Source organism: Pseudorasbora parva, chromosome 11 (genome assembly GCF_024679245.1).
Source record: "Pseudorasbora parva isolate DD20220531a chromosome 11, ASM2467924v1, whole genome shotgun sequence".
NCBI classification, from domain to species: Eukaryota; Metazoa; Chordata; class Actinopteri; order Cypriniformes; family Gobionidae; genus Pseudorasbora; species Pseudorasbora parva.
Window position 1 is genome coordinate 17,738,794 of NC_090182.1, and position 25,985 is coordinate 17,764,778.

The 25,985-nt window shown below is 38.4% G+C and overlaps 1 protein-coding gene across 3 annotated transcripts in view; it reads right to left on the reverse strand.

The window, feature by feature from the left end:
• Positions 1–25,985, reverse strand: part of lingo2 (leucine rich repeat and Ig domain containing 2) — a 348,108-nt gene that overhangs the window by 95,052 nt on the left and 227,071 nt on the right. The window lies entirely within an intron of this gene.

The following is a 25,985-nucleotide window of genomic DNA, read 5'->3' on the forward strand; positions in this document are numbered from 1 at the left end:
AGCGCTGTAGAGAGTTCAGATGAGTCAGGGAGGGAAATGTCAAGATAAAAAAATGGAATATCCTGGGGTGGAATGGTCTCTCTCTCCGTCTTTTACACACTCATGTTCTCTCTCTTTTTCTGCCACTTTCCCAATCTCTCTCTCTCTCTCTCTCTCTCTCTCTCTCTCTCTCTCTCTCTCTCTCTCTCTCTCTCTCTCTCTCTCTCTCTCTCTCTCTCTCTCTCTCTCTCTCTCTCTCTCTCTCTCTCTCTCTCTCTCTCTCTCTCTCTCGCTAACACACACACACACACATTGCAGCAGCAGATGAAATAATCTACGAGACACACAAACTCACACACCCGGTACACCCCTGAGTAGAGCTGACGAGATCAAACTGGACTTCAGTGGGCTTCATTTCTCTTGTACACACCATATCCCCTCGTTTCTCAACTCTCTATGTCTGACTCATCCAACCCTGCCCTCATAACAAGTCTCTGCAGCACGGCTTTTAGAAGAAAGCAAAGCAATTGCACCCTGACAAACACTCCGCCATCTTGTCTCCACTACTACAGGAAAAGAAAGAGAGAGTTTGTAGAGAAATACATCAGTCACAGACTGACCCAACCATGAGAGATACATATGAAAGCGAACAAGCATCCTGCTTCGTCATGCTAAGGGTAATAGAGGTTAAGTGTGGTAAATCACATCACAGAGGATGTTCTCTGCATCTTAATGCTGATATGTCTTGCTGCTTTGAAGCGACACTTGCATCAATATGCTTTAACAGTCTTATGTTGTTCCGAAATAAAGCCAGACATCTTCTAATCTTGCGTAGCCAGACATTTGACTAGCCGGCATAAGATCTGGTCCACAATGCAGCTTATTCTGGCCAAGAACTGCACATTTAGGAAGAGCGAATTCATTTTAAATAATAACAGTAAAAATAGCAGAATGTGCGTAGACTAATACATCTGAAATCTAAAAGCAATAAATGCTGATTATTTCTTAAACATCATTTAAAGGGATACTTCAGCGCTGGAATCTGATGAATCTGTATTTAAACTGCGTCATTAATGTCGTAGAAATGTGAAATAATTTTTTAATTTGGTGCCTTCTAGATTGAGAAAAGACAGAAAATGTATTTTTGTCTCACGGGGGTGAAAAACTAATATTCTCAGAATGCTTCGCTGCCCTGTGAGGCCATTCCAAAGCCACTACTGGATTACAGTGACTGAGTTTGAGTTAGAGAACAGACATTCCAATTAAATACTGAACGTGTGTGTTCAATATAACGATTGAGTCGCCGCGTGAGTCTCAAAGCACTAACTCAGATTAGGAGTCAGATTACATTTAAAGTCATAAATGAGCTGATGAGCTCTCGTGATGCTCATCCAGAAATATATCAACTTCTATCAACTTAATGCCTCATGTGAATCTCTTTATTCATAATAATCATTTTAAAAAGAACAATTCGTAACCATGGAGTTTTTGAAAGAAGTCACCAAGGCTGCATTTATTTGATAAAAAACAACAACAATAAAAAAACTAAAACAAAACAGTAATATGAAATAATAATAATAATAATAATAATAATAATAATAATAATAATAATAATAATAATAATAATAATAATAATTAAAGCTGCAAGCAGCATTTAGCGGGGTTCAAGCTTTTAAGGCCTTTTAAGCACAGAGGAATTAAAGACATTATGTTTTATTTTAGCAAGATTTCAGTCACTGAAATAATAGATGGAAAAGTCCATTTACAGCCAATATAGGCAATTTAGCATAGGATATACATGGTTTTTAAAGCTGTTTAACAGTTATAGTGCCACCTATAGATCACTTTAAAACTTTGTATGCTTCATCAGCATGGTATGCAACATATACCCAACAATTTTCGTGAAGTTTTGAGTTTTCCCTTAGGATTTATAGGCTTTTGAGTGTATTTTGCCACGCCTCTTTTCTAAATGTCTCTGTTATAACCATTGAAATGCAAAAGTTCAACTTTTTTTGATATGGACGTTGGTATTTGTGAGTACTACCAGCCCAGAAAGTTTCAAGTCTCTACGAATTACGGTTTGGTCTGCCCGATCAGTTTTAGATGGAGAATGATGCATCATGGGAAAATTAACAAAATAACAGGGTTTCTAGCCTTATGGCTTGAACCCCTAATAATAATAAACCAGTTAAAAGTCACATGGGTGTATTTGTGGCAATGACCAACAATTGTGTGAGTCAAAACGATCAATTTTTCTTTTATGCCAAAAATCATTGGGATATTAATTATCCTATTTAATACTGATTTAGATTTTTTGCAGCCTCAGATTCTCAGACTTTCAAATAGTTGTATCTCAGCCAAATATTGCTCTATCCTTACAAGCCATGCATCAATGGATGGCTTATTTATGATTATAAATGTCATAATGTAAATAACCGTTTTCTGTTAAAATTGTATTTATTCCTGTGACAGATTTTTGTTTATTTTTGAACTTTTGTAACATTATCAATTTGCTGTCAGTTTAACATTTTAATGTTTCGCTGCCGAAAAAGTATTACAATTATCTATCAATTATATCTTACTGACCCCCAAATTTCTCATGAGAAGCAAACAAACCCTTAAACTTAAGCATATCTGCAATATGATAAAAGTCAAGTAGTATGATTTCATATGATTACATCATCCTCTACACATAATTACAAACAACTAGCAAACCCAGTAGTTTGTTCTCTTTCACGTTATATAATAAATCATAATTGCCAGTAATGATATGACAACAATGCATCAGTGCTTACAATTATTAGAAAAGTTGTTTTTTTTCTTTCTTACAAGTCTGTGTGTGATGCAGTTTTCGGTGTATTTCCCTTTAGTCTACATTCACATAATAATGAATGTTCTCCGAAGCTTCATTGCTTGAATCCGCTCATTAACGGATACACACAGCTGACAATCCGATAAAATGATTTTTCAAGCACTGCTGCTCATTGACCATGTTGCTCACAGAGCCCACAGATGGGCTGTCATTTTAAATGCGTCAATTATGATGTGATTTCCCATAACATTGGCTAATCCAGTTCCAAAAGTACCTTTAAATAAGTCACGCAGATGTTGAAAATGCAAATGGAAGCAGGTGTTCACTAGCTTTTCGTTCGGTATCTCGGCTGTTGAAAAGCAGACATTTACTTTTAGGAAAGTGCAATCTGGACAAAGAAGTTTTGAGTTCACTGTCGGTTTCTCCTCTACATAATCCTTCCATTCAAATGGCACAACTTTGTTCCTAAGACTGTAACAAATAACCACCGGGGGCAGCGTGAGAGGTGAGATAAATAAAATCTAAAATTGCTTTGTCACTGCTTTCTATCACTCCACACTGTCTGCTGTTTCCATCTGTGCGATCCGCCACTACCTCAGGGGAGAAACTTCAGGTACGTTATCCAGACATGAATCATAAACTTCCACATTAATATACTTTTTAGATTCCATTCAGAGCCCTTAAGGACTCTTCGCTTTGGGTTTTTTCTATAGCCTGTGAGCGATTGTGAGGGCTTTTAATGATGCCATTCACATTGCAGGAAGAATGGTGTGATTTAGGCCCTATGTTCAAAAAAATCCCAGCCTCTTTACTGCTTATTTAAGCTTCCTACAGCCTTAGAAGCTTTAGAACGACCGACAAAGAACAGATTGAATTAAAGAATTGGATAAAGAGAAAGACCATACACAAAGGCTTCATGCTGAAGGTTAAAAAGCATTTAAGCGTACAAAAATACATTACGGAAGAATACAGCATAATTTTTCTTTCTTCAAATGATAGATTTTCTAAATGCTAAACAACAGCAAATGTTTGTTTATGAGGCCATTTAGTCAGGTCATTACTTGATCGTCGCCTAAGGTCCAATGGCAAAAACCAAGGAAGCATGAAATGCAAAAGTTTTATCTTATCGAAGCGTACAAAGCAAGTGCCTAAGGTTTAACAAATCACAAGCACTATTATAGGACCAAAATTTGACTCCTGAGGTGATGACTGATTCCGTAAAAAAATTCTAAATCATTAATACAATTATTACTATGAGATTAGATTACATTGAAACCGTTTCTGGACTCTGCAACCATGTCAGAGAGTATTTGCACTGCGATAAACCAAGTATTAGTATAACACTGGAGATGAAAAGCCAAGCTATAAATTGGCTATCTATTCAGGCAAAGTCATACTTGTAGCAAAAGGCTGCAAATTATTATAATTTCGAATTATAAATTGAGCCGTGCATTGAAAATCAATGAACATGTTAAATTATCACATTCACGGAGAGATGCATGCGTGCATTTCAACAAGAGATCTGGTCTTGAATATTTTCTCTAAAAGGACAGCTCTCTTTCTAAAGTAACAGCGCCGGATAGAGGGGAATAACAGTAAATTGTGCTTGCGCTTTTCCGGTAACTGGACAGAAAATTGAATGTAATATAATCACTGTTCATCTATACTGTGTACGCCAAGTGCTTTTAATGTACACTACAATTTTTCTTGAATTATACAACTCATTTCTTTCTAAGGAATCTTCTGCACACCTCTTAATACTTTCAAACCACCTTTGACACAAGAAACTAAATATGTTTTGCCGTCTGATAAAACAAGGACAGGGGTTTTTATGAATTGAAAATGCATAAAGTAGTTTAGCTTATTCCTGTTATTCCCTGTCATTTCAGATAGATTTGATAGATGTACACAAAATGTAAGTAAGTAACATTTTGCTATATCCTCTCTTAACACTTAACACATTTAACACTTGACAGTGCTAAAAAAAGACGTTTGCTCTCTGAGTTTATATGATCTGCTGTTATATATTTCTCCACCCATTATGTTTCAGATACTGACTCTAGAGGGCAGTCTGTTGGTTGTTAATGATGTGCTTTACACACACACACACACACACGCACACGCATACACACACACACCCTTGAGGTATAAGAAGTGGCTGCATCTTCGTCTTTTCATCTGGTTGAGCTCCAAGTGGAGACTCTGTGATCTGTGGTCGATCTGTAGTGACAGATGCTTCTCACTGCATTCACGCAAACGCAAACAGACCTATTTTCTGAAAACGTACACATATATACAGAAAGAAACAGACATAAGTGAGCAGTATCCACATCGCTCTCCTCAAGGGTACACACTGCAGTGCTTTAATTGGAAAAATAGACGCCTGTGAAAGCAAGTGTTTACAAAACTGATAGAGCAATGCTATAGCGCTGCAGGCATCACCCTGACTGCCATTTGAGAGAGCGCCAAGTCACACAAAATACCATTTGAGCACTTTAATGTGGGGAGACTTTGATTACATGCTTTTATATTACATGATTTTAATGAAATGAGCTTTATAAGCTGAGTGATTTTTCTTGAATGTAGAATCAATGTCTTTATAAATTCAGGTTTACCTTCTCTTTGGTATTATTCACCCAAAAATGAAAATCCTTACAATCGTTACAAACCTTTTTTTATTCTACTGAATGAAAAAGATGATGTTATGAACAATGTGTGTACTCACACTAGGCACTCTGAATCGCGGCCGAGTCCGTTGACCCCCCAAACCTGGTTCGTTTGACAAGTGTAATCGCTCTGTTCCGTGCCCTGGCGCAGTTCGTTTGGCAGGCCCTGGCCCGCTTAGAAGAGGGGGGCCAGAGAGCAGTTCATTTGGGCTCATGCGCTGTTCGCAGTGTAAGAGCTAATGGTGCCGGAACACGGAACAGCCAACTGTCATCGTTACACCAAACTATTGGCACTTGGATAAGCTTTTCGATTAAGTCAAGTATATTTAAGATTATAACGGCCCTGGTTCTCCCCTTATCAATGAACATGAATTGTAGTACAAACACAAACACACCAGGCTTGTTCGAGATGCATTGGTGCTGTGCAGATCGATTCACGTATGATATCAAAATACAGAATGAATGATTCGAAAGCATAAGGAGTCGTATGCTCTCGTTGTACCTTGATGTCATGCGGCGATTGGAGCAAGCCTTCCATCAACAATGGTGAATTGGGCATGATACAAGGCAACCATTTCTAGTGTGAGTACACGCTTCTTTGGATAATTCTACTTTCATGGATTATTATATAGCTGAGTTATTGTCTCCCAAAAGAAAGAACTGATTATGAACTTCTTGGAACAAGTCACCAGTAATTTCCGTCTTACTTCCTGCACAAACCTACATAGGTTTGTAACAAATTTGCACAATGCCAGCCTATGGTCTTCACTGTACAGTAGCTGAGGCCTGGAAGAGTTTGGCTCTTGTTGTCAATATGTCAAGATGCTGTTTTCTGCACACATGCACATAGAGGACTCAGGGTCTAAGTGATACGGTAAACCTGACACCATTATACAAGTGCTGAGGAAGCCTGTCGTGAATGGGAGTTTCATTTCTGGCATGCGCCGCAAGCGGTAGACCAATCACAACACGCAGGGTTATCTGACCAAAAAAGGGCAGAGTATTCTCTCAGAAAGGAGGGATTTAGCGAAACTGAAACCTTTATCGAACCATTTCAGACACTGCGAGAGAAGAGATGATGCAGCAGCATATATTATTTAACTCTTCCCCTGCCTTTGACTGAAATTTCCAGCTTTCCGTGTTTTCACTGTTATACGCTAGGGGGCGCTATGACATCCTCTGTAAGAGTACTGAATGAACTCCTGTTTATTTTATATTTTTGAAGAAGCAGAAACCAGCAATATGTAAGTACATGCATATGTAAAATAACATGTTCATCAACATTAAAATGCATATAAATCCAAACTGCCTAAAAGAAATGTCGAAACAGGGTGAGCTACACATTCGAGCTCTAATCCGCATTCAAGTGTTGCCAAAAAAAAAAAAAAAAAAAGAATGCTTTCAGGTAGAATTGTTTAAAAGCCAAGGCTCTGCTCTTTTAACAGATAAATTGCATGTTGAGAGATCCATACAACTAAATATTATAAGGCCCATCATATTTTTTTTTTTTTTTTGAAAACTAGCAAAAATGCTAGGGGTGTCTGGCAACTAAAAAAAACGCTGGTCGGGGAAAGAGTTAAGTGTGTTTTGACCTTGGATGCATGTAACCCTATTGTAGGAGACCTCCAAAACAAAATCATGAACCTTTAAAATACCACAACTGAGGCATGTTAACTTTCCTTGCCTATACGACTACTTTTGAGTGAACTATCTCTTTAAGTAGTTGTATTGTATTGTATTACAGACCTGCAGTTGCCCATCAGAGGAAGTTTTCCTCTCACTCTGCCTCTATGGGCAGGAGAAGCATTGGCAGGCTTTTGAACATCACAATGCCATTGCGGTTCTGGAGCACGTAGCTACCGCCAACTCCACTGCTGGCCCCCAGGGCCCAGGAACTTTTTAATCTAATTAAGACAAGCTGAGAGACGAGTTGAAAGATAAGGTCGCCATGGGGAAATGGTGGAAGCGTTTTGCCAATGAGGGCCTTTTCCTCAGCCTCCATGACATTAACGAGTTATCAGGCTTCGAGAACGTGCAGTATAGCATAGGGACTGAGCCACCAACTGACTGACAACTTTAGAGTGCGGGTGGGACTTACTGTCAGTGGTTGAGACGCTCTGACTGACAGGGTAATTAATCACACCATTTGGACAGAGCAAAGCCAAAGGAGGGCAACTTTCCATCATTCAACAGTAAACCATTTGTTTTTCATAGTAAAGAACAGACAATATTTAAAAAAAGGTTAATTTATAATCCAACACTTATTATCAGAAAACATCTGGTCCAAACTTATAGTAACGAGCTGTTTTGATTGCTCTATATTGTTGGATCAGCACTTGTAGATTAGGGTTTAATCATCTTAAATATAGCAGATCAGTTTGTATATGTATTATTTATACAAATAAAAACATTAGACAATAGAAAGATTCTTTAAAAGGTAGACCAGGTAATCAGACTCTGGTTCTCAGAAAGATCATGTCCTCTGCTTAAAACCGTTTCCCTCCAAGCAGCAGAGATCCAAGGCTAAATAATCGGAACTACGCCATTCACATCCATTTTATAGCTCTATAATCTTACTGGATGTCAACAATGGTTTCAGTTGTCTATTTATATTTCTCCTTTTGAATTTTATGGGAAACATCTGGGACAAAGTTAACTGAGAACTGCATTAATTCTCAAAGAGCAACCTCTGAGCAATAAACAAATCCTTAGGGAAACCACGCTCCATCAGCCAACAAAAGTTCTGGATTTTTTATGTGGATCAGAGCGGTTGCTGTTCTCGTTGTTTTTCAAACACATGTGTGTTGACACTCGGTTACGGTTCGCACTCTTCATTTCCATACGCTCGTGGCTGGATGGAAATGACATCTAGTCACAAATATCTCTAAGGCATGAGACATCACAGACAATTCAGTGACAATGAGAACACAATGAGAAGAGGCAATAGTATGTTGCGAGAAGGAGAGCTTTATGACCCCGTGCTGTTTTGTTTCGAAATAGGACGTCAGGAAGCACGTCGGTCTATAAAGCTGCCGCCACAGGCTCTCATTAAAGTTTCCAGTGTGCTGGATGCACCCAGTGGGCTTTCATATTTCCCTCTTTTCTGTTTAGGGAGGTGTATAGCTGCTGACAGAGATGAACTGATGTTACTGAGGTATTATTTTATTATGCATATATACCCACATAGTACTGTATAAATATATAATGTTCGCAAGCTTTTATATTACGAATTATATCAATTTTTTATATATAGCCTTGAAAGAAACACTTTGTGGAGAATCTTTTGGGATTTTTAACATGCAGTTAGGACACCTTTGATGAAGGCAAAATTGATTTCAACAGACACGACAATTTTATATTCTTAAGAGTTCTGAGGCATCAACGCACTCATATACAAAATAAATAAATAAAAATATTTCAGCACTATAGCTAATCATAACGTATTTTATAATGTGTGGGATTTATGTGCTAAAGCTGAACGTGATAACTAGTTATCAAGAGTAAAGGAACCGGTGCTCAGTCAATGGCTGCTTTTACACAGTGAATTAACTTTGGGATTGACATTCATAGCTGGAATTGACATCCGGAAATCTATTTGTTCTGTTTATCATTGCACTCTTATTGACTAAACTTTTATATTTAATTTTAGTAGCGTATGACTAGCTAAATGAATGTATTCATTATAAATACATAATCAAATAATATAAATACATTTTATTATCAAGGTCTAGATGCTCCGTTGTGCTTACGTTTTGACATTAAAACATAAAATACATTTCTAAAAGAGATGTTATGGAGAAGTTTTAAATGTTAAAGCTGAAGCTGGATAACTAGCTTATCAAGGGTCTTAGATCTAGTGCTTAGCCAATGGCTATATTCACCCAGTCAGTGTTTGGTATTGACATCTGGATTTACTAACAGATATGACTGACCTGCAAAAACCTGTAACCATAGTAACATATATCAATTGTAAACATAAAGGCTTTGAATTGTATATTTACAGATGTCCATTTCATTCCGAACTATTTCAGACATCTCTCACTGCTTTCTGTCTCTAAGATATGGAATTGATCCCTAGCTCTTAACAGGTTTAAGAGGATTAGATCACTTCAAAATGAAAATTTCCTGATTTTTTACTCACCCCCATCTCATCCAAGATGTCCTTCAATTGAAAATATATATTTTTTTTAAATTGAGGAAAATATTTCAGGATTTTTCTCCTCAGCATTGACTTCCATTGCAACCAAAATGCAATTTGAAGGGCTTTGAAGGGCTTCAGAGGATCTGCGTGATCCCAGATGAGGAATAAGGTCTTATCAAGCGAAACCATATATTAAAGGAAGTGTATGTAAGATTGTGGCCAAAACTGGTACTGCAATCACTTACAAATGACTGTAGAGCGGTGTATCCCCTCTCCTCCTCCCTCCTGACTCGAGGTTGTCAGATAGGCTGCAGGATCAGCAGGAACATTTGGAGCTGCAACTGTGGTAACTAGAGAAGATCTGGCAACCCGGATGCCAAAACACTACTGACTTTGTGATTGGCAGATAGGTGGAGGGCGGAGCTTCAGGCCAAAACACAACATGACAACATCAACTACAGTTGAGGGCAGCAACAACAACTTTTAAATGACAATATCCTGGCCGGACTACTGCTGTCAGTGATATAAGTATTTGAAATGAATATGATTTCTTAATGTGTAGTGACATATCAGGGCCATTTTATGATTCATGGATACATTGAATCCATTGAATCCAATACATTTCTTACACAGTTTCTTAAAAAAAAAAAAAAAAAAAAAAAAAAAAAAAACGTCACACAAGACGTAGGTATAAGTTCTTCCCCCGTGCACATGCGGAGACTAAACAGCCTGTGGCAAAAAAAACCAACAAAAAACAAACAAAGGTAAAACAATGATGTTGGATGATTTTAAAGTTGATGATGGAGTGTTTTTTTTGGTAAAGGGCTTTTGTATTCGTCCTCCACGTTCATTTGGTAGTACTTCCGCCTATGTCTAGTGTAACATTTTCAACGTGATTGCACTGGCGAGCGCAGAGCAGCGCAAGATGAGCAATTTAGGGTAAAACAATTTTTTTTTTTTTTTTTTTTAATGGCCGATCTTTTAGCTGGATAAGACCCTATTTCTCTTCTGGGATCACGCAGAGCCTCTGAAGCCCTTCAAAGCCCTTTGAAACTGCATTGATTTGGACATTGATCAACACTTTGGTTGCAATTGAAGTCAATGGTGAGGAGAAAAATCCTGAAATGTTTTCTTTAAAAAAGAAAAAAACGTATTTTCTTTTTGACTGAAGAAAGACATGAACATCTTGGATGAGACGGGAGAGAGTAAAACATCATGAAATTTTCATTTTGAAGTGAACTAATCCTTTACCTCAACAACCCCTATTTTCTAGCCTTTTTTCATAACCTGAGAGAGGTTGAAAGCTTTGACATTAGCGTCTGACTAAAAAAAGCACGCACCTCATGCCATATGTGTGTGACGATGATGCAACGGGCAACAAGCTGTCGATTGGTTCCATACATACATCTTATTTCAACCAAACTTGCTCTAAAAAGAGACTCACTTGGGTTATAGAATGTAACTATGTAAAATAACTGAAATATGTATGCGCATAGCCCCATTTAGCACTCTAATTAGGTCAGACAAATATTTTCTACTGCTGTGTGACCAATCCTTGGGGAAACCAAAATACAAAATATTCTGCTGAATCTGTTAAGAAAGAGTAGTAAGTTAATGGGTTAACGTCTGAGGTAAATGCAAATCCAATACAATCACTTCGTGTAAAGGGTTGGACAATGAAACTGAAACACTGAACAATATAGTGTTGGAGCTTTCACGCCAATACGCAGCCTGGTGGCCAGTCTTCACTGATTTTACATTCCATCAGTAAGAGCAGTGCTTAAAGGTTGAATTAGCAAAGAAATAGCCCAGCTGTACATAAACTCCCAATCCACACAACACAATGGGAGCCATATCAGAGTTTTAAAGAGGACAAATCCAGGGTAATGCCGGTTGTCGGCACACTTCAACATGCAACAAACCACATCAAACAGGGATAACTGTCGACGCAAGAGGAAGCTGTCTCTGTCAGGAACTACCTCAAGTTGTATCCAAAACACATAAAACCACAGCTGACCACTCACTGCTAAATCATTATTCATGGTCGGGCTACAATTTCCAAACTATGGTCACTTTCATTGGAGCAAACAGTGAAAATCTTGGGCTGTGGACAATGTGGAACATGTATTGTTCTCTAATGAGTCAACCTTCATTGTCTTTCCCATATCAGTGAGAGTAACGGTGTGGAGAATCCCCAAAGATGCTTATCACCCGGACTGTTGCATGGCCAGACTGAAGCACAGGAGTGGATCAGTGATGTTTTAGGATGCGATATCATGGCATTGATGGACTCGTCACTGCCTAGGACTACCGAACCATTCTGGAGGACCGCGTGCAGCTAATGGTTCAAACATTGTATCCTGAAGGGGGTGCCAAGTATCAGCATGAGTACACACCAATACACGCAGCAAGACCTGTGAAAGAATGGTTTGATGAACATGAAAGTGCAGTTGAACAAATCCCATGGCCAGGTCAAGCCACTGGCCACTGCAAATTACTTGTATCTGTCATTTTCAATACTAATTGATGCTGTATAGGCCACAAAAAGAGGTCCTACTACACCATTCTAATACATTATTGTGGTCTAAAGATTGTGGTTTCAGTTTTATTGTCCCAACCCCTGTACCTATAAATATACCTCTTTACAATTAATAGGAGCATATGATTATTTGTGTGTGTGGTTTTATGCTCGCTCTGTCACTTTTGAAATGAATGGCGCTCATAACAGAGGAGTCATAACCAATTCTCCTCCACTTGCCTGTCGGGCAGAGAAATTGCTGATACTCTAGATTTCCAAGGTAAAGAGAAGATTAAGTGTGGATCGCTGGCGTGTCCTGCTCCATACAAATCTAAGCTGAAGATAAAGTAGTGCTTTGTTCATGTCAGATTTAGCTCCCTATGTGAGGGAAAGCCATTTATGGTTTATCAGCGCCATGAAGGTTTCAACCTTTGGGATGTTTTTACTTGTCAAAGTGATGGGATTTATAAGCACCCTGCCTCAAGGTTACACATTTGTCTGATGGCTCCACATCACAATAAATAAAATAAAAAAACACCATCAGCTTTATTGTAGACACCCTAATTATAGCTTAGGCCATCATGGGCAAAATTCCACAGATAGTGGATGTCAAAAGTCTACGAAAAGTACAAATAAAAAACAAACTCGAGAAAAAAAGTTGTGCGTCATGTTTGTCAATTTAGATTTCAAAACAGTCCAAAAGGCCAGCTCTCTTGGAATACAAAGAATAAAGAGAGAGAGAAAAATAAATAAATAAACAGAAGTAAAGCACCAACATTCATAGAAATAAACAGTTGATCTATAATCTCAAATTTTTGGGAGAACAAATGTTGACCCTGCAGGCAGCAACACATTGATTTAGCAAGTTTTCAGTGAATAAGAGGCAGACAAAAGTACATGCAGAGTGCTGCACATACTTTTGGTGAACATTGTAAATCTGCTCGGATCGAGAGAGCTGGAGGTCAGATGTGTTGTTCCACATAATTAAGTCAAACAAGTACACACTCAAAAAACAACTGAAATATCAATGTGCATTTAAAAATGAAATGTTCCACAAAGCATGATGCACGTTTAAATGTTGAGTTTTTTTCATATATTTCCCAAAAAATAATAATCATCTTAAAGAAAGTAGCACTTCCACAGCAGCATTTATTAATCTTAATAAATGTTAATTTCAACATTTACTAATACATTATTAAAACTCAAAAGTTTTATACACACATACACCCTTTATGGGTACAACAGCTTGTCACTGGGGCAGTACCCTTAAAAGGACATATGTGTACCTTATTTACACCTAAAAGTTGCATATACTATTTTTATTTTTCTGGTATTTTTTTTAACAAATTTGTTCTTTTAAGGGTACTTCCCTAGTGACAAGCTACTGTTCCCCTAAAGGAACACCCTTTTCTGACACCCTTTTTAATTATTTAGATAATGCACTGTGAATGAACATGAACACACCGTGAACGTCTATTTTTTAACAAATATAAACAAAGATTAACACACTTGTATCAAATATTACGGCTCATTGTAAGCGCATGCTAGATAATCCATTAACTAATGTTAACAAATAAGACCAAACTGTTGACAAAAAAGAGAAAAAAAGAGAGAGAAAAAAATGCACTCACGTCAACAGAAATGTTATTTTCGTCAATTAAGTTTAGATCCCTTTGAATAAGACTTGCTAAAATGACTGAATATTAATGATGTATTTTATGTATATTTCAAGGATATTACATTCAAATAAAGGAACAAAAACTGATTAGAGGTGCACATACTGTACATTATAATACAGCAAGGATGAACAAGTTGCCTGAATGGTGGAATAATGTGGTTTTCCCTCTTCCAGCTTCTTCTACACTGCTGGCTACTTAAATAGCTAACATGCTGTCAGACACCGAGTGCAATGGTTTCATGCCACACAGTCAAAGCAACGACAAAACCCATTCATGTGAGATCCGATGGCATCAAGGCATAAGGACAAAACCACAATCATTTAAGCAGTAAATACTTTAGTGATACATCAGATCCCTTCAAGACAGAACAAAACATAAATAAGTCTGACTAAGCTATAACATCACCCTTTGAACACATTGACTATGTCACAGATATTCTTTGTCAGGGCTCGCTGCAGTCCAGATCTACTATTATGATGAGTGCGGATGATTTCGGCCACACTCTTTGGCCAAAGTTGGCAGGGCACCCTCCCCTGCTGCATATGATTATTGTAGCCGGGCGATTCAAACTCTAACCTTATCCAAACTGACAAATGGGCAATTCCCTCCCTCCTCAATCACACATACCCAGCATGCTCTAGTTTCTTATTTACAGCCTATTTTCCAAATGCCACATTTGTTTCTGTTTACACCAAGGACTGAGGGCCATCAGCTGTGAAGCATTGTTCAGATGGGCTTCACCCCCGAGTGAGTTGCGGCAGCCGTACCCGGTCATATATTCACGTTTATCTTTGTGGGTCAGATCTGGCGCTTACCAGTTTGCCTTTTATCATGCTGGCTTAGCACTACAGAGGAGAGGGGGTGGGGGGAGCACCCTTACAAACAGAGAGTTATATGGTCAAATTCCCTGCAGGGTTTCCCAATATTGTACAGCACTTCTGATTTCTAAGAGTATTATCAATCAAAATACATTGATCGATGAATCACTGAATCACTGAATCACTGAATCAATGGATCAATGAAATCAATCAATCAATCAATCAATCAATCAATCAATCAATCAATCAATCAATCAATCAATCAATCAATCAATCCACATAATATCATGTTTTTATGAATATTGGCATATAATTTATGCAGTGCATATTTTGTAAAAACTTTTTTATATTTTCATTTGTGCTAGGAAATACATAAAATATGTATAACAAAATATGTATGACAGACAAACACACAAGCACGCACATATACACATATACACACACACACACACACATATACATATATATATATATATATATATATATATATATATATATATATATATATATATATATATATATATATATATATATATATATATATAATTAAAAATGCGTTGTGTTAAGATTATACATCTGCAACGAAGTCATCCTTGTATCAAAAAAAAGATCTTTAAAGTTTGAAACACATGACCTCCTGAAAGACCTCTGCACCCTTCCCTTCCCTCCTCTCCTCTCCAGTGCCACAGGGAGTTCAGTCCACCTCAAGCCTCTCAACACCATCCAGACTTAAAGAGGTCAAACCTAAGCCTCCCATGGTGCAGAGTAGGTGCGATTTTCTGACCTTAGCATGTGTGTGCACTTAGCATTAGCATACTCTCCTATGAATCCAGGGGTGGTTCTAGGGTCAATGATTATTGACCCTCTTTTGTATAAAATATTGAAAAATTACACTTTATAATGAATGGTGAAATGTATGTGCTAAAACAAAATAGTATATATGCTATAGTCGCAACCCCAAAGGCACTTTGATGTGCCCTGTGTACTGGATATAAATTGATGCAATTAACTTCCCAAAATGTGTGCATATATTCCGTTGCTGTTTCATGTTGTATTGTGGGAAACATGACCATTTATTATTATTATTATTATTATTATTATTATTATTTTTATTATTATTGTGGTTGTTGTTATTCGGTTTATTACAATAATTTAATAATGAACATGCATGAAAATGTATTGGTAAAGACAACAATTTTGACACAACTCAGCAATTTAACATTTTGGGAAGCTCACCCCTAGTGCCTCCCATGAATTATTCTCTAAAGTAAAATAACCTCAAAGTTTCCTTCTCCCTTTTACGATCTCCAACATTACATCACACTGTAAAATTCAATGAAATATGTATTTATCTGCCTTTTTGGCCCCCTTCTGTTCAGTCAGTCAGCAGTCTCACAGTCACACCCAGTGATCCGGCCTGTTTTTCAGGGACTTAAAGCTGGTCTCATGGTAGGCTGTGCATGCTACAGAGTATTCCGTCATGTTTGAAGTGGTTGACGGTGTGCTAAAAGGGTGCGACTGAAAGAAACTGAGAGATTCTCTCCCGCTGCGACTCAAGCTGCCAGTGACGAGCTTTGGATCTGCATTTTCCCATGTGAAGCGGTATAAGCCACCTGTGCTACTACTTAGCTTCCTATTGTCTGCACAACTGGAGAGAGAGAGAGAGAGAGAGAGAGAGAGAGAGAGAGAGAGAGAGAGAGAGAGAGAGAGAGAGAGAGAGAGAGAGAGAGAGAGAGAGAGAGAGAGAGAGAGAGAGAGAGAGATTTTGTGCAGATCTAAGTCTGTATTACCCTTCAGACCCAGATAACCCGAGTTGACTTGTAAGGCCTCATGCACATGCATGCGGGCAGCTCACAATTACACACAATTTAAATGCAGTTCACGTGTGTGTGTGTGTGTGTGTGTGTATCTGTGTGCGATGACTTAGACAGTGCTTCTTATTCACCTCTGTTCGCCAGTGTGGTAACGTGCCGTGCATTCATGCATGTAGTCTCACAAGCCAGACATTTGACTATCGGCATATTTTAGCCTTTTATGCAAAAGAACTGCCTATTTAGAAAAAAAGGCCTGTCTGACTAACATGAAATCCAATTACACCTCATTTTAATGTGACACATAGGGACGGGTAAATACAAAATTGATGCTACAACAAAATTAAACCTATAAGCACATTTATAACTAATAATAAATAATGCTAATGCTTTACTATATATATATATATATATATATATATATATATATATATATATATATATATATATATATATATATATATATATATATATATATCCCCTTTCAACGTCAGAACTGCCTTAATTCTACGAGGCATTGATTCAAGGTGCTGAAAGCATTCTTTAGAAATGTTGGCCCATATTGATAGGCTAGCATCTTGCAGTTGAAAGAGATTTGTGGGATCCAGGGCAGGGAGCTCCCGTTCCACCACATCCTAAAGATCCTCTATTGGGTTGAGATCTGGTGACTGTGGGGGCCATTTTAGTAAAATGAACTTATTGTCATGTTCAAGAAACCAGTTTCAAATGATTCAAGCTTTGTGACATGGTGCATTATCCTACGGGAAGTAGCCATCTGAGGATGGGTACATGGTGGTCATAAAGGGATGGACATTGTCAGAAACAATGCTCAGGTAGGCAGTGGCATTTAAACGATGCCCAAGTGTGCCACTTGCACTTAGGGGCCTAAAGTGTGCCAAGAAAATATCCCCCACACCATTACACCACCACCACCAGCCTGCACAGTGGTAACAAGGCATGGTGGATCCATGTTCTCATTCTGTTAACGCCAAATTCTGACTCTACCATCTGAATGCCTTAACAGAAATCGAGACTCATCAGACCAGGCAACATTTTTCCAGTCTTCAGTTTTGGTGAGCTTGTGCAAATTGTAGCCTTGATCCCGGTGGGATCTTATGTTGTTGTAGCCCTCAAGGTTGTGCGTGTTGTGGCTTCACAAATGCATACCTCGGTTGTAAAAAGTGGTTATTTCAGTCAAAGTTGCTCTTCTATCAGCTTGAATCAGTCGGCCCATTCTCCTCTGACATCTAGCATCAACAAGGCATTTTTGCCCACAGGACTGCCGCATACTGGATGTTTTTCCCTTTCAACATTCTTTGTAAATCCTAGAAATGGTTGTGCGTGAAAATTCCAGTAACTGAGGAGATTGTGAAATACTCAGACCGGCCCGTCTGGCACTAACAAGCATTCCATGCTCAAAATTGCTTAAATCACATTCCTTTCCCATTCTGACATCCAGTTTGGAGTCAGTTTTGGACCACACCCCTAAATGCATTGAAACAACTGCCATGTAATTGGTTGATTAGATAATTGCTTTTATTAGAAATTGAACAGGTGTTCCTAATAATCCTTTAGGTGAGTGTGTATGTGTATTTTATATTATACACACACACACACACACACACACACACACACACACACACACACACACACACACACACACACACACACACACACACACACACACACACACACAGAAATTGTACTGAACAAACGCTGCAAAAATAATCCATGAGCGACTCTTATGTCCTGTAACTGGTTCTGTACCCAATAAACTTTTAAGAGCATGTTTGCCTGCACTGATAATGCATTACACAAGCACAGTATAAAAATGACCTAGTTACATCCAACACAATGGTATCTCTTCTTCCTACAAACACAGCGCAGACACTCACACGCACACATGCAGCACTGCATCAATAAATCATAAACAAGAAATAAATTAAACATTAATCCAAGCTTGCAGAGAGTCACTCACAGTTGGCCAACAGGAGCCTCTCTTGGTCTAGCTGCTATCTGGCACAGCTTAATTAGGATCCTCATATTTCCAGTGAACAAATAAAAGAAGGGGAAAAGGAGCAGTAGAGAAGCAGCAGGAGAACAGGACACTCTATAAGTAGGTTAGAGCTCCCTTCTTGGGTCAAACTACCATAGCTTACAGTCCAAAGCAAAGCAGTGAGAGGGGAAATGAAAGATTTTAACAGCCCTTGCTAACTTAGTATAAAATGATGAAAACTGTAAGCCTGTGGGGCAGATTTACTTGATGTGAAATAGCGCTTAACCAAAAAAATGTACAAATTAACAAGTGAATTGGCAAGTTTTTTCAACACAAACACTTTCTGTTAAAATTATGATGTGCAAATAATGTGAAATTCAAAAAGAGTGTTATTTGGCTGCCACAAATGGTGAATAAAAAAGATTTTCTTGAACATAGATGTTTGTGTAACTTTTCTCTTGATTAGACATATACTGCAAGTTACTCAATGAATGATCAAATGAAGACTTTAGGGTGGCCCATAGGTGCTTGAGACTGATATTGAGTCTCTGCAGTGGGGTTAAACCAGGGGGTTTCAGCCAGGATTGCCACCACTTCTGGGCCTTCAACCTGTGTCCCCAGTCCAGAGTAGACTCTGTCTCCTGTCCTGAGAACAGAGTGGACTCGGAGTCCATTCTGTTCTAAGGGCAGGAGACAGAGTCCACTCTGTTCTCAGGACAGGAGACAGAGTCCAATCTGTTCTAAGGGCAGGAGACAGTCTCCTGTCCTGAGAACAGAGTGGAATAGAGTCCAGAGAGGACTCCGGCCCCCGATTAGAGTCCAGAGAAGGCTCCTGGCCCCCGACCAGAGTCCAGAGAGGACTCCGGCCCCAATTAGAGTCCAGAGAAGGCTCCTGGCCCCCGACCAGAGTCCAGAGAGGACTCTGGCCCCGATTAGAGTCCAGAGAAGGCTCCTGGCCCCCGACCAGAGTCCAGAGAGGACTCCGGCCCCCGACCAAAGTCCAGAGAGGACTCTGGCCCCGATTAGAGTCCAGAGAAGGCTCCTGGCCCCCGACCAAAGTCCAGAGAGGACTCCGACTCCTGACCAAAGTCCAGAGAGGACTCCTGCCCCCGACCAAAGTCCAGAGAGGACTCCTGCCCCCGACCAGAGTCCAGAGAGGACTCCGGCCCCCGACCAAAGTCCAGAGAGGACTCCTGCCCCTGACCAAAGTCCAGAGAGGACTCCTTGCCCCCGACCAGAGTCCAGAGAGGACTCCGGCCCCCGACCAAAGTCCAGAGAGGACTCCTGCCCCTGACCAAAGTCCAGAGAGGACTCCTGGCCCCCGACCAGAGTCCAGAGAGGACTCCGGCCCCCGACCAAAGTCCAGAGAGGACTCCTGCCCCCGACCAGAGTCCAGAGAAGGCTCCAGGCCCCCCGACCAGAGTCAAGTCATTTGAAATGCCTGTGGATATGGATGTGATGATTTTTATGTCCAAATTACCTTTTTTTTATGTAGTATTTTCTCTCAATATCAAGTCAATCAAATTGACTTGTCAATCAAATTGGACTTTTTTGTTTTTACATGATTTATTGTAAATCTATAATTGGCTTGCAGCTACTTATAAAAATCACACTATCACTGGTCATTAAAGCAGAAGTAACTTGTTTTAGAAGCATAATTATGCAATCAATAAATTAATTTCCATGGCTGTTAAAACTGATGTCTTACATCATGGAGCAAAAATGCCAGTTCCAATGTCATCCATTTCCGACTGGACAAAGAATTAGAGCAAACCTTGTCTGTCTAGTCACATGCACTCCTTTAATAGCAATTAACCGCTGACAACCACACGGTAAACAAAAACAAGTCGTCGGCACACACCAATACGGCTCACATTTCTTTTAATTAAAAGCGTGCAAGATCGTGGATGACATTTTGTCTGTCCCCTGTGAGTGAGCCTTGGCTGAACAAGACTCATCTGGTCTAATTAAATTGCAACAGAAGCCTCACACTGACTGGGCTGTTGACTGGTGCTGAGACGTGTGGCTGACATGCTGCGGTTTTGAGATAGCACCACTATAGTACACTCCTCCTAATATCCTCAAAGGTCTTGAATCTATTCCAAGTATTCTCACTTAATTTTCACCCCTGCACTTGCACTAACAACTTAATAGCGGCTCTTGCATGCTCATTCAAACTAAATCTCCCCGTTCCCTGGTTCATAAGGGAAAAGTTGCTATAACATCTTTTATCCTGCAACACCAACACATCTGCTGACATTCGCATTAGTCGTAGCAATCTTCGGATTATCATATGTATGAATGAAGCAAAATGGTGGAAAATAGAATAAATCATACATAAATTGGTAAGATTAAAATAATATTTTTTAATAATAATAATAATAATAATAATAATAATAATAATAATAATAGATTTTAAGTCACATATTCTCCAAGAATGCATTTATTTAATCATCCATACAGTAAAAACACAGAAATATTATTACTGTTCAAAGTTACTTACCCTTTTTTCTGTGATGACAAAGCTGAATTCTCAGCAAATGTAATTTATTACTTTAGTCTTCAGTGTCACATTCAAAATTTGGTGCTCAAGATTATTTTATATTTTTATATATTTTTTCTGGAAACTGAAATGATTCTTTCATAAACAGAGAGTTCAAATACATAATTTCTTTTAATGATCTGAACATCTTGGCTGTAACTTTTTATGAATTGAATGCATCATTCATTGCTGAATAAAAAATTAAAAAAAATCTCAAAAAAGAGAAAATTACATAATATGTGTTCGCAGACAACCTGATCTATTGTATGTCTCTTACTTTCAAATAATCTTTCTTCACTAGTTTGTTCTTATACAAGCGTTTTAGATTATTTCAGCAATAGCACATAAAAATGAACTTCTTTGCCAGAAGAAGCTACAACAAAGGACAAGAGTGCAGTGCTAAATAATATGAGAGTGTGATCACAGTACATAGTACACCGAATGAGACTAGAAAACAAAATACGGAAGAAGAAAAAAAAACTTTTATGACTCATATTTTACCCTTACTGGCTTAGTCCTTCTTTACGTTTATGAGAAACAGATCTTGCCTGTAAGCTGTGTTTTTATTTATATAGCTGTGTAATTACCAGATAATTTTTAGGAAAGATTTAATGCCAGCTTTTTTAAACAGGGCAAATTAGCATTAGTTCAGATGGGAGTAGAAAGTTCAGCGTGTGATCTACTAATGGTGCGCAAATTAAAGAACACAGCCGTATATTTTCCATAATGACCAATGCAATCTACAAAGAGAAGCGCAAATTAGCGTCTGGTTTAAGACATGTTTTTTTTTTTTTTTGGGGGGGGGGGGGGGGGAGGTGGGGGGGGGGAGGTTAAGTAATGGGGCAAATACCACCAAATTGATTAGCGCAAGCCTTAGTAAACCACCTTGCGTGATTAAATTAATACTTTTCTCCCATATATTTTGCATCTGAAAGGCAAACGGATATGCAATAAAGAAAGCAGCAAGAAATCTGTGTCTATGCCTTTTCAGTGCTAATTTTTCACTGCATGTCTTTAGTAAATCCTGACAGTAAATCCTAAATCCTGTTTTATAACACCAACAGAGGGTTTGCGCTGGTGCAAGCTGTTAGTAAATCTGGCCTTTAGTATGGCATATCAAGGTCTTCTACTACTACCATACAAAATATACCTAGCTAATGTCATCCAATCAGCGTTTGTCTTTCTCCGGTTACAAACGTTATCACAAGAGGGGTCTGTCTTTAAGTTAAACATCTTACAGGAACATTTTGAAGATTTCATCATCTCACTCCAAACCACATCAATATTTTGACAGACATTTAAAAAAATTGCTCAGACTGGAAGAATGATGCTGGTTTAGTCTGAGAGTCAAGTAAACCAATTCTTGGAGATTTTGAGAAATATTAGTTTTTTTTTTACTTTCAAGCTGATGAAAATGTTCTGTGCTGAACTGAATTTTATTTTTATTTTAATAAACCATACCCTCTGTCTAAATGTTATTCTAAATGTTTAGATGCGCATCATTAGTCAAAGTAGAACAATTCTTCCTCTTTGCACTTATGAGCTAATAAACATGATAGCAATAGCAAAGAAAGTCATTACGCCCTCTCTCTGAATCCAAAGTGGATCCCTGATCTTCCCGTAGAAGATCAGTTGAATATTTCAGCAATTAGTATGCAGAGGTGAAGAGGGCGTCTTTGCATTGCATTGAGGTGATGTGATATTTAGCATGAGCCCGTCTTTGATCTTCACGAGAAAGACAAGAGCGCAAGATGTAAAACTAAGTGTGATGTACTCCATGGAAAATATTGATTTGAAATCTAAGTCGCACCATTGCCAAAGGGAATAATGCATATTTTAAGGCTCATTATTTCCGGTTCAAAGCAGGGAATTTTGTTCCGACCAGACACACACCGTTTTAGCTCAGTGTGTTTAATTGCCATTTGAAACTGCCTTTGTTTTGCTCTGCTCTGTGAATTAGACAGTAACTGAAGCTGAAATGTGTTAACTCTGACAAATGGCTGTGGTATTTAGAGTTGCAGCTCTCTTGTTTGTTTATGCTAATGATATGAAGGTGGACACAAATATACTCACACATACATCTATATTCCCTCTCTGAATCAGCAGATTTTATAAATCTGTAGTAAAACAGACTCATACTGCAGTACAATGTCACTTACAATTCATTCTTTAATGTTAATATTAGACATAAAACGGCTATGGTTGCTATGACAGCTGAATCCTATAATATTTCTGGTTCGGTCACAATACTGAATCCTACTAATTAAAGACAGTTGGGGAAGCATGACAGTTAATATCCATTGATCGTCAAATGCTATAGGAGTCGATGCACAAGAGAGAACTGCTGTGTCAGGAAGAGACCATATCAAGTCTTTTACCTGGACACTGCACAGTCCCAAATGAACTGGCCCTGCACCATTACACTTAGTAATTGCAGGAGCTTGACCAAGAAAGAAAGAAAGAAAGAAAGAAAGAAAGAAAGAAAGAAAGAAAGAAAGAAAGAAAGAAAGAAAGAAAGAAAGAAAGAAAGAAAGAAAGAAAGAAAGAAAGAAAGAAAGAAAGAAAGAAAGAAAGAAAGAAAAGCACTTGGTCAATGTTCTTTCAGAAGTGCCTATGATGCAACCTACTGTAACTCCGGCAGCAAGATGAGACTGTAGATTGTGAATAGGATAGAATGCTTTTATCAGTGCAGTGAATATGACGCACAGCTACATATATTTCATACAAAACTCAATATGGCCCCAAAAAAGACACATTAAAAATTGTGTCAGAAAGAAGCCGGCACAAGTGCACATCATTATAAGAATAAGGGCCACAAATTTGCCGATGTGCAGACAAGAAGTAGAGGTTATCTGCAGGGTGAAGAATAGCAGAATTGAGAAAGTAAACCATAAAGTAAAAGTCTGTCTGTAGTCAATAATTGCTTCCTTTATTACATCTTTTATCACCAAAATTACATATTTAAAGGTTTTTGCTTTTATTCATGACTTCAAATGGCTTGACTGTAACTCTACACCCTGGCTTCATTTAGTATACGCGGATCTATGAATACACAAACTAGCCCCGCCTTCATGCAATCGCAAGCTCAGAATACCTGATCCACTCTGTCAACTTTACTGTAGTAAACGCTGCACAGTGGCAAATGGAAATACTGGATTAATTCAGCCATATGTTTGGATATGGCACTGATTCAGAAGAAGTGAATTATACAGGCTCGTCTACAAATCGACATATCGGAATGGTAATGAGTGTTTTACATATCGCCTTCCACAATGTCAGACACATAACGTTAATTAATATGATTATGACTTTAGCTTGACTAATAATGTGTTACACATTATACAGTGTTACAAAATCATGTTTCTGTTCACCATCTTAGAGTCTTAGAGTCTTCTAAAAATCTATATCCTTAGAAATGCTTTGAACACATTAGAACATCAGTGGAGAAAGACATCATCTCATCCTAATATACATCATATACATAATTAACCCGCCATATCGCTAAATGTACCCAATTTTTCATATCAACAGAAAAAATATTAAATAACCTACCTTTTTTGAGACTCCCCTGTTTTACAGCATAGTAATGATGACATTCTAAAGCCCGTCCGTATGTTGGTTATATTTGTGACAGAGAACTGCGACTGTCTTTGGTTCAATGCAGTTAAAGCTACACTATGTACCTTTTCCGTCCTCTAGAGGGCGCCTAATCAAAACAAAGGCATGGCTTGATATAATTATGCCAAGCTTAAGCTCAGAATCTTTGGACATGTAGTCTTCACCTCACACCCAGTGGAAAAGAATCGGGATAGGACTAATGTTACTGAATCAAAGCAGGACCGAATGTTGAGGAGCTGAGCAAGGCCGCTGGAGCGATTGTTGCGCAACACATGGCTCGCGAGCAGATGGACATTTATTATGACGGGACACAGTCGCCGGCGACATTTCCAGTTTTCCGGTCATCTATGGTATGAGGTAACGCAGCTCTGTTTATCATATAGTGTCACAGCATTTACGTGTGTTTAAAATGATGGTGTGTTTAAAATGATGTTTAAAATGAACATTTATGTGTGTTTAAAATTATGTTATGACATTACTCTGTGCGCTCGCTCAGTGGCTGCTGTCATACTTGTTCACACTGCTAAGAGTAAAGCGTTTCTGACAAATAAAACCGGAAACCGAGGGTAACGCAGATAACACAATTGACAGACGACTCCCTCAGTCGCCCCAGTTCCTTGGTTAATATAGAATTTTTCTCACAATTTACAAATGTTGGAAATATTTGGGATAATGTAAGAAGTCAACTGAACAAAATATATAACACTGGCCTGGTGTTTTTTTTTAATATTTTACTGCAACAATCCTACATAGTGTACCTCTAAGGAGAAAATGCTCAGCAACAGTGACTTCTGAATTTGCACATGGTTTGTCTTAAAGGATATAAAATCCACCACATAGACATATAAAAAACATTAAAAACTTAATTTTCGACACAAGGGGTCTTCAATAGATATCTATGGGTATATATTTGCATAGTTATACTTTATATGTTTTTTTTTCTACCCCCGGCAAATAGAAAACCACTTCCGTCTTATATGTACAGTATGTATACAGTTCCACAAGCTCTGCTGTCTGACCTCTACTGTACTACTACTACTAATAAATGAATGCCCGGCCAATGCACTTGTCCTCTCATGACCCCACCTATTACAAAATGTGATACAAAACAAAAACAGAACAAAGGAGAAACTTAATATGAATATCACATTTTCAAAACACACAGGAAGGTCACATGGATGGGGAACCAAACAATGTGAATCACAGCAATGCACTTTTACCCCGCAGGCTGAGTGCTGAACAGTTTTAAGAAAAAGTGAAAACTAACCAGAGCGTGCTCGAAACACATGGGATTCATATTGGCACAATGACAGAGAAAAGCGATGTAGTGGAACGCTGTCGAGATGACCACATTTTCAGCCTTTGTTTTCTTAAATCCAAAGAGATAACAATACACTTTGGAAGT